Raw genomic sequence first — 10034 nt, 5'->3', positions numbered from 1 at the left:
GAAAGACCTTCAAAGAAAGGTTGATAAGAAGAGTTTTTATTGGGATTGTACACACATGACACAAGTACTTTAGAATAAGTATCGGACAGGACAACAGATAGGAACTCGATTTCAGACAGAGAGGAACGACTTACAACCTTAACATCCATATAATCTCTACAATAAATAGCAACTCCACCTCCCCTTTTTCCTATACGATCATTGCGGAACAGTTTGTAATTTGGGATGGAGTATACGTTGTCCGGAATATCTACATTAAACCATGTTTCAGACACACATATGGCATCCACAGAAGAAAGTTCAAAGATACTTCTTACATAATCAAGTTTTTCAATGTTCATGCTGCGAGCATTGAAGTGAACAGTTTTGAAGCCATCTGCGTGCTTACATAGCACATTGAGCAAGACAGTATGGTCAGCCGGCATTTAAATAATCAACGATTAGGAAAGATGAAACAAAAGAGAAAACAATTATAACAAATGCACAAACACTCAAGTAAACAACAATGAAATAAATAAGTGCTCATAAATGTGCACATAAGTATACAAATTATCAGCATAGGTTTGGTGAATATAAATTTTCTGTACAAATATTGAGAGGCAAATAGAGATAAATAAATAAACAAGGTAGAAACAACAATATCAGTAGAACACGCGAATATGTAAATCTTAAACGTATGTATGTATAAATGTATGTATGTATAAATGTAAGTATGTATAAATATATGTATGCATCAATGTAGACTATTAAGTAGCACCAACAATGTTAAGTAGAGCACTGCTGCTGGGTACAGGAACTGGTTCGCTGCTAGCAGAAATGCGAACGAATTTTTCACCTCGTCGAGAGAATACGCTAAAGAGTTTTTTTGACTTCTTGTATTTAATAGCAGCTTGTAGAATTTTTCTGTTGTTAGCGGAAAGGCTCTCAAAGATGCTAAAATTACTGTCACTGTCCAATCCGGCCAATTTATAGCTGAAATACAATGCCGGCGAACGGCGAACTCACCACAGCGAAATTCGCGCTGTCAAAATTAGAACACCCGCAAGCATATGAAATAGAACACAGCCAAAGCGAAATGCGAAGTTCGCTTGGCGGCGTTTCATGGCGATAGATTTATTTCTATCGCCCTGCTGGGCGATGACAGCTGTGCGTGCCAAAGGTGGCCGTATTTGTTTTTTGCTTTCAAAGTTTTAAAAGAAAACAACCTAAACACGATTTATTTTTGCTGTTTGAAAAATATAGTTGTGGATTCGTTAAATCTGGCTTGAAACAAATTATTTATAATAATCTTTCTTTGTTTTACAATTTATATTTGTTATCATTTCCTCATTTCTAAATATGGTTTAGTTTTTTCTAAATATGGTCACCCAAATTATAAAGGCGACCAAATGGGATCAGCTGTTTTTGCTACCGCTCTAATTCTGTTTAAGTAGGCGAAATAGTTGGGCGAACGGTGAACGACAGCATCGCCCAGTTCGGCGAAATTTGCCGTTCGCCGGTATTGTATTTCAAGCATTAAGGGAAACAGCAGACTTGGACTTTTTGCGGTAGTTAGAGAAAGCTGAGAGAGTGCGAGTGCGATCATACGTTGAGTGGAACTTTACAATTACAGCGCTGTTGGGACGCTCAGCCGTATGTTTAGTGTGGAAGATGTCACGAACGGGGGGAGGAGAAAACTCAATTGATTTGCACACGCGCTCGAAAATATTGGACAGATTTTCCTCGCTGGAGAACGGAAGCCCAAAAATCACAGCATCAGACAAATTAGTGCAAGTCTCTTTCTCGTTTTTGAGTTTATTCAACTCCTCTCTGACTGACTTTAGTTCAGCTGACAAGCCGAGCGCATTTGCAGATTCTTCTTCAAGCCGGCTACACCTACGTTCGATTTTGTCAATACGCTGAGCAAACGCTTCAATATTCTCCTGCAGCTTAGCTGTAAATTTACGCTCAAGAGAAGCAATCTCTTCGGAAAGTTGAGAGTAGAGACCGCTGATGCGCTCACGGATCCTCTCCTCCATCAACAAAATTTTATCTTCAGTTGATTTCAACGCTGCGAGTATCGATTCAGAGAGGGATCCGTTACTCTCAAGCCGTAGAGTTTTTGATGCTGGCGAATCTTTGTTTACTGATGATGCTTTTCGCTTACCGGCAGAATCCATAAGGTGATTTAGCAGAATTAATTTGTAAAGCGAAGACAGGTATCAGCAAGCGTAGGGAAGCTTCAACGCGACTCAGATGCGTTAAATAGCAACACTTATTTTTACAAGGCGATTATACGAGATTAAAACAGAGTTTACGGGAGCGCAAATGAAACACGTCCGTCTCTCACAAAGCACAATTATTTATTTTAAGTTTTCATTGCGAATGAAAAAATTCAAACTTTAACATGGAAAATGTTACTCATACGCCATGTATGAGTACGGTCATGTACGATATGGCATATGAGTAGCATTATTTCCTGCCCCAATTTCATACAAAAAATTATTTAGGGTATTCACAGTTTACTTTTGAAGTTAAAAGGTGGCAACTTTAACAAGATAACACACTCTAACTGTGTTTCAAATTGTTAATAAAACAAATATAGTGAGATATATATTTAAAAGTTTTTCAAATTGCGCCCACGTTATGTTTTTCTACTTTACTTTCCATTTTTTCTTAGCGCGAATAATTAGCTGATCAGAGATACCAGTTTAACACAAAACAAAACCATGAGACAAAGTTGAGTAATTTTGCCCAAAAGTGTTATCTCTAATTAGTATGGGAACCAACAACACACAAAGTTACCACATGGTAAAATGTTTTAAAGTTACCAGGTGGCAAAATTAACACAGTAGATAATATAGAACTGTGAGCACCCTAATTGCACTTTCACTTAACCATTGCAAACTCGTTTATTTATCGATCGATTTTCATCGTTAGTAGTATTTTAAGGCAAACAGATATTGGCTAGTCTATACTAATATATATTTCGAAAGCCGTTTTTTTTCTCTTCGCAAAGCTCGAGAATAGCTGTACCGATTTTTTTGAAATTTCGAAATCTACTGCGGACTTTCCAAGAATGGTTATGGGCTAAAAAAAGTTTCGGTATATAGAGGGGGTGTGGCACCTCCCATACAAACCGAATTTTTCAAACTGCATGGTAGAGATCTCGAACTCGGATGGAGGTATATGAAATTAATCACATACTAGACATAGGTAACACTTCGCTGCGCGGCGCAATTGCATTATCACCGTAGCCGGACTTGCCACACTAACACCCATGTATGAAAAGCGCTAGCGCATTAACACCAAATGACACACGAGAGCAAAGCGAATTCTTAGAAAAATTACATGTTTTTTTTACTTTTGTGTGGTGAGAACGTCAGAGAAATTCATCTTGGCAAATTAAATTTTTACTCTAGAATGTTGAGAATATCGTGGTTTTTTTCCTTGAAAATGCTGCTAGAGCATATGACAGGGATCATGACAATAATAGTAGATAGTCGTCATCATAATGTTCATAATATTATATCGACTGCTGAGTGGAAGATCGACCTATCTCGGCAGCCAGTTCGAAAACGCCCTATCTCAAAAAACTTTTCAAGAACGTCCTATTTCAAAATTCGTTTCAAAAACGCCCTATGTCAGCGGCCGATTCGAAAACGCCCTATCTCAGCACATTTTCAATACATTTTGAAGTGAAATAGCGTTCTTCAACGAAATTTTGAGATAGGGTGTTTTTCAATAAAATTCTGAAATTTTTTTTGAGATGGGGCGTTTTCGAACTGACTGCCGAGGTAGGTCGATCTTCCACTCAGCAGTCGATATGCGGTTCTAAAATTTATTATCGCTGATTTTTGGCAACATTTTTCTAATAACTCAAAGGAGCTCATCTCATTTAGCCCAAAACATTCTGGAAAATGTAGATATTGTTACGTAGATGTGCATTTCACACAGTTAGCATATCAGATATTGTAAAGTTGGAAAAACTCAACGCTGAAGCAAGCCAATTCTTTTTCCTCGCTATATCCATAGTAGGCTATGTCGACCCAAATGAAATTATTTATGACTAAAAGTTAACTGTTTGATAATGTTAGGGAATGGTGACACCAATTTTAAGTTTTCATTAAGGATTCTTTATACAGCTATCATGTGATATGTTATTGTTTTCATTACGCGTTTTACTATTTTTTACATTCGTATGAGTGATTTCTTATTAATTCTTTCCATCTCGTAATTTGTACATCAGCTCTTCGTTGATAATATGATCACTTCGTTTGATAAAATGTTGTAAATTTTTTAATATTTCCTTTATTTTTTTTTAATATTTCCTTTGTTTTATCAATTTAACTGAGTTAAAATTTTCAAATAGGTGGAAACACTCCTCAAGAATATCTCCACTGGTTATCTTTCTTAAACTTCTTTAATTTGATGCCCACATTGCAATATTTCATTAATTTTATCATCTTAATTGAGTTTGCAAATTTCAAACAGGTGGCAACCCTCTAAATTTTCGTACCATAAATCCTGGTATTATACCGAACAATTATCAAAAAAAAAATATTCAAATCGGTTCAGCAACATTTTTATATATAAATACTACATATGGGTGTTTCCATCGGAACGTTTACCGCGACAAAAAATAAATAAAAGTCATATATCTAACTTATATATGGGCCAATTTGTCTTCTTTTTTAAATATGTACTGGCTATGTAAGTAGATATATTTTTGCGTAAAATTGTCTTGTTAGGTATTTATGGCCCGATTTGGTTCGAATTTGGCGTATGTAGTTTAAACATAATAAATCATAGATTTCCAAAAAATTTATCTTGAATTGGCACTGAAGTCAAGATGTAGAGTGTATTCGACATAAACAGCATGTTTTGTTTGCGTTAAAAATTCATTTAAAAGCAATATTAACAAAAATATAACGATGCAAATTTATTTACGTTTTACAGTTGGCATTGTAAAAGACAATTGAAACAAGTTGCGTTAATTCTAAAAACTCTAAAAACAACTACATAGAATTACTCCAAATCATATTAAAACAAGTTGTTTTGAAAAGAGCCATCCACAATTCTCGTAGATTTGAGATTCTGTAAGAAAAGAAAATTTCTTTGTCTTGTAACGACACTATTTTTACTTGTTTATATTTAAAGACCATGTTCTTCGATTGTTTTAATTTTTTGGTTGAATATAGATATAATTATGTGCTTTATAAAGGCCCAAAAAAATTAAAAGAAAACAAATGTTTTTCCTAGTTTGTAGCTTATTGAAACTTACGACTGCCATGTATGCGACGTATGGAAATACAAATATATATATGTACATAGATATAGATAGAAGATGTCCAATTTGTGGTTTCGATTTTAATCTTTGACCACAACAAAAATACCACATTTTACATTCCTGAATGAACTTTCAGTTTCTCAATTACTTTTCAAATTCCTTTGAGTAATTGAAAAAAACTGAAGTAATGGAATTGGAAGAAAATATATTACATTTTCAATTCCTTTCAAAGGAATTAGGGGAAAAAAATTACATTACTAGCACATAGTTTATTCCAATAACAGTATGAAATTCCTTGAAATGGAATTAAAAAAAAATAACATTTGAATTTACTTCTAAGGAATTGAAAAAGTAATAAATTATTTCGCTGTGGACTGCAGGAATTCCTGATTCCATGATTCCATGATTCCTAATTACAATTCCTTGTAATTTGTAATTAGGAGTAATTTAATTCCTAGAGGAATCATTACGACCCAGCTCTGCATTTAACTGATGAAAACATAAATTGTATTTAAATTCGATGCTTACATACAACTCATAGTAGATTTATTTTAATTTAGAGTCCTTTTGCAGTATTTTATACCTCTAAATAGGACATAAATTACATAATTCACATAGATATCGATATTTCATTCAATATTTCGTTTAAAATGTCAAATTTTCTGCAAATACATATAATTTACAAAAGGAATTTCACTACTAATAGCCTAATTTGCGTACTTTTCTAGTACCATTTTCGCACCAAGGGATTTCATTATGCCCATTGCTCTGTCCTTCGTAAATGCAATCTTTTGTAAGGGAGTGTCAAACCGCGGCTGTCAATAAGTATCTAACCTTTAATTATTGAACCTAGGTCGTTACCCAGAAGCATGGAAAATGACAATATCCGATGAGGCGGCTCTTGGAGTATTCGAGAGAAAGATTTTGCGAAATATTTACGGGCCTTTACGCGTTGGCGACGGCGAGTACCGCAGACGATGGAACGATGAGCTGTATGAGCTGTACAGCGACATGGACATAATGCAGCGAATTAAAATACAGCGGCTCCACTGGCTTGGCCAAGTCGTTCGAATGGACACCGACGCTCCAGCTCTGAAAGTATTTAACTCGGAACCCGCTGGTAGTAGCAGAGGAAGAGGGAGCCCCCCCCCCCTGCGATGTAAAGATCATGTGGATAAGGACTTGGCGTCACTTGGCGTTTCCGATTGGCGTCAGTTGGCACAGAAGAGAAACGACTGGCGTGCATTGCTGAACTCGGCCAAAATCGCTTAGGCGGTTACAGCGCCAAATAAAGAGAAGAAAAAGGCGTAGTAAGCACAAGTTGTTTTTGCAACTTTGAACTATTTTCTTTTCACATACAATTTCTGCTAAAAGTTCCGAGAGTGGAGGTCTTCTCAAACGTGTCGCTTCTAATACAATAAGTCATAGCTTCACATGTTCACTATAACTGCTATTAATAGAAAGATGTTTAGAAATCAACACTCTAAAAAAATTTTGTTCAAATTCACGCATTAATGTGTGCAAATTTACACACTGTGTTTATCAAACTACACACTGCTTTTTCACTTTTACTTACCATATGTGTGGCGTAGAACAAATTTCAAATTAGTTTATAAAATACTAAACACTTACAGCCCGATTATGTGCACTTGATAAATTCAACATATTTTATAATTTGGCAATTTTTATTATTTATCAAGAATTTTGAATTGAGAAATCAAAAGCTATTTTCTTGATAAATTATCAAAATTTAAAGTGCTACAAATTAAATTACAAATAAAAATTTCATGTGAAAATTACAAATATTGTATATCGACTGCTGTTTGGAAGATCGACCTACCTCAAAAAAATTTTCAAAAACCTCCTATTTCAGAATTTTATTAAAAAACACCCTATCTCAAAATTCACTTCAAAATGTATAGCAAATGAGCTGATATAAGGCGTTTTTGAATATGCAGCTGAGATAGGGCGTTTTTGAAACGAATTTTGAAATAGGACGTTCTTCAACCAAATTCTGAAGTAGGGCGTTCTTGAAAACTTTTTGAGATGAGCGTTTTCGAGATAGGTCGATCTTCCACTCAGCAGTCGATATGCAAAAATTTGTCTCTGTCATTTAAATACTGAACGTGCCGGTATTTGAACATGCGACACACGAAATTATAGTGGACCTTCTCGGCTACCACATTTAAAAGCCTTTTTGCTTTTAAACTCATATTTTTCATATGTGACAATAAAATAGGGCTGCCATAGTCCTAATCCCTTCGACCAGGACACTTATCATCCAAATCAAAAACGAAGATACTAGTGAATATGGTGCCAATATATCCCCTATAAGTACAGTTGCTTTGGTTCTGATATTATAAGCAATGTAGTTTTGTGGCACAATCCGTATAGCTGAATGATTGATGGTGATGAAATGCTCAAGTTCTGAGTTTTTTTTTATCATAAAAGAACAAATTTCTCGTGACGGTGACGTACCTGCATTAGAAAATTTCCGCATACCTAATTTGACCAACTATTGCATATCTCAAAGAAGTACAGCTTAGATTGGGTTAAGTTAACGACGCGAACCGATTACGAAATTTTGAATGCGGCTGATTTCGATCCCTGAGAGCTGTTCAGAAGTGCGTACCAAAATGCTTCCATCTTAGCCTCGCAAAGGTTGGACAGTCTAAAAGAAAATGTGGAGATGATGCCACTTCATTTTCCTCTTGGCAGCTGATACCAAAGGAGTTCCTAGTCTCACCGAATGAATACCTATCGCACAATTCCCTTTCAGAACCCACATCACTAGCCCTTGAGAGGTAACGTGTTTTAAAGTGCCCTATAAAAACATTTGCTGCAGCAGTGAGACATCTTCTTTTCCTTTTTTATGGCACAAAAGGACCCGGTTTCCCTTAGCCTAATAGCAGTTCGTGCTGCGACAATTCTGTCTGCAATATCCGCAGGCACCGTGTTCAACATATGTACATATGTTAAGCGCCAATGTCGATGTAGTTCCTAATGCTCCGCTAATTCGTGTTTTGCAAGTGTAGCCTTCTCTAGTGAGTTCCACCAGACAAGGGCTCTTTGGAGCAATATAGGCTTAAATCTGGTTTCCTAGAGCTAATCACTTAATTTTAATTTTACCAATAGCAGTACAAGGCAACCGACACCTTTGCTACCCTTTCCTCAATGTTAGGCTTCCACGACAGCCGCCGTTGATCGCCCACCTAGTTACCTGGTTCAGCAAACCTTAAGCCAGATCGAAAAGGGTGTTTAGAGATCGTCCCTTAACCAAAAGTTCCACATCATCTACATAGACGATCACCCGATAGCCCACTTTTTCCAGTTCCTCTAGAAGGTCATTTAAAACCGCAGCCCAGAGCTGCTATTGACTCTGCACTGTGTGCAGACGCTCACCCACTCCGCCACGACAGTAGTCACGAAGTAAGCTGTAGATAAGCCTTATTAGGTTGGTTTCAACCCATAGATTATGAATATACTTGACTATTGCCAATGGAGTGACATTGTTGAATGCCCCTTCGATATCGAAGAAGGCTCCTACTGCATAATCTTCATGCGTGAAGGCTTCCTCTGACCGCATTACTAATGTGCTCAGGGCAGTATTCACCGACCTTTTCTTGCAATAAGCATATTGAGCTCTTGAAAGGCAGTCACGAGGAATCGGGTTTCTTATGTATAGGTCTATCAATATCTATAGCGCTTTTAGCGAAAGCGTTTTTAGCAAAAACGAATAGATTGATAGGCCTAAAATCCATAGGCGAGACATTAGAGCCTTTTCCGGCCATGTGACGATCGTCCAGAAGATCGGAGAAGTACAGGACGTGGGGGAGATTCTGTAACCAGTTAGCGACAATTTTCGAATCGCTGTCACACTTTTTGACGCAAAAACATTTATATCATGCGTAAAAAAGTGCGATAGCGATCTGAAAATTGTCGCTAACTAGTTACAGAATCTCGCTCCTGAAGTACGAAATATCGCAAAGAATTACATTTGGCTGTACTTCGAAGTACGAAGTACAAGAGCGAAAAAAGAAGTACTGTACTTCCGAAAGAAGTACGGTTGGTCACATTACGCATGCCATACAACGCGGTTCATGATCCATTTTTGCCATTTTGTATATGCATAACCTGAAGATAATTTAGGTAGGCTGTCTTGAGTGAAGCCATTCTAAAAGGCTTACCCAACAAGGACTGTAAAAAGTGCTTCCCTGCATGCTTCCTAGAAAGGCGAAGCATCGGCCGATTCTTTGCCGATTAAACCCTGAATATAATTTCATTTCAAGAACAAATGTTTTTATAAATTTTTATAATAACAAAAGAAAAACATAGTCAAATAACTAAGCAACAACACCTCATTCAAGAATCGTCCAAAAACGGCCGATTACGATTGTTTTAGCCGACACTAGCGTCGGCATCGGCCGATTAATCAGTCGGACTCTACTAAGAAGTAAACACCGAAGCGAAAACAAAAAAAAAACCGCGTTGTTGTTGAACGCATGAATAATAATTTCACTGGACCACAAATTTCAACTTTTTCTCTTTACCAGAAACGCCGTTATGAAATTCTTATGTAAAATCACCCCCTGATTCCGAAAATCAAGGTTATTTTTAATTCTATGGTACCGTTTTTGAGATATTTGCAATTTACCGTTTTTGCAAAAACAAAAAATGGGTCCACTTTATCATATATATCTCAAGAACGAATTAAGCAATTCCAAAACGGTTTGAAGCTTTTAAAAGGTAATAAAATTTTCTATAA

The sequence above is a fragment of the Rhagoletis pomonella genome, unplaced genomic scaffold (genome assembly GCF_013731165.1).
Source record: "Rhagoletis pomonella isolate Grant_MI unplaced genomic scaffold, Rhpom_1.0 Rhpom_scaffold_00003, whole genome shotgun sequence".
Taxonomy (NCBI): Eukaryota; Metazoa; Arthropoda; class Insecta; order Diptera; family Tephritidae; genus Rhagoletis; species Rhagoletis pomonella.
The sequence above is the reverse complement of the archived record's forward strand: the minus strand, read 5'-3'. Positions refer to the sequence as shown.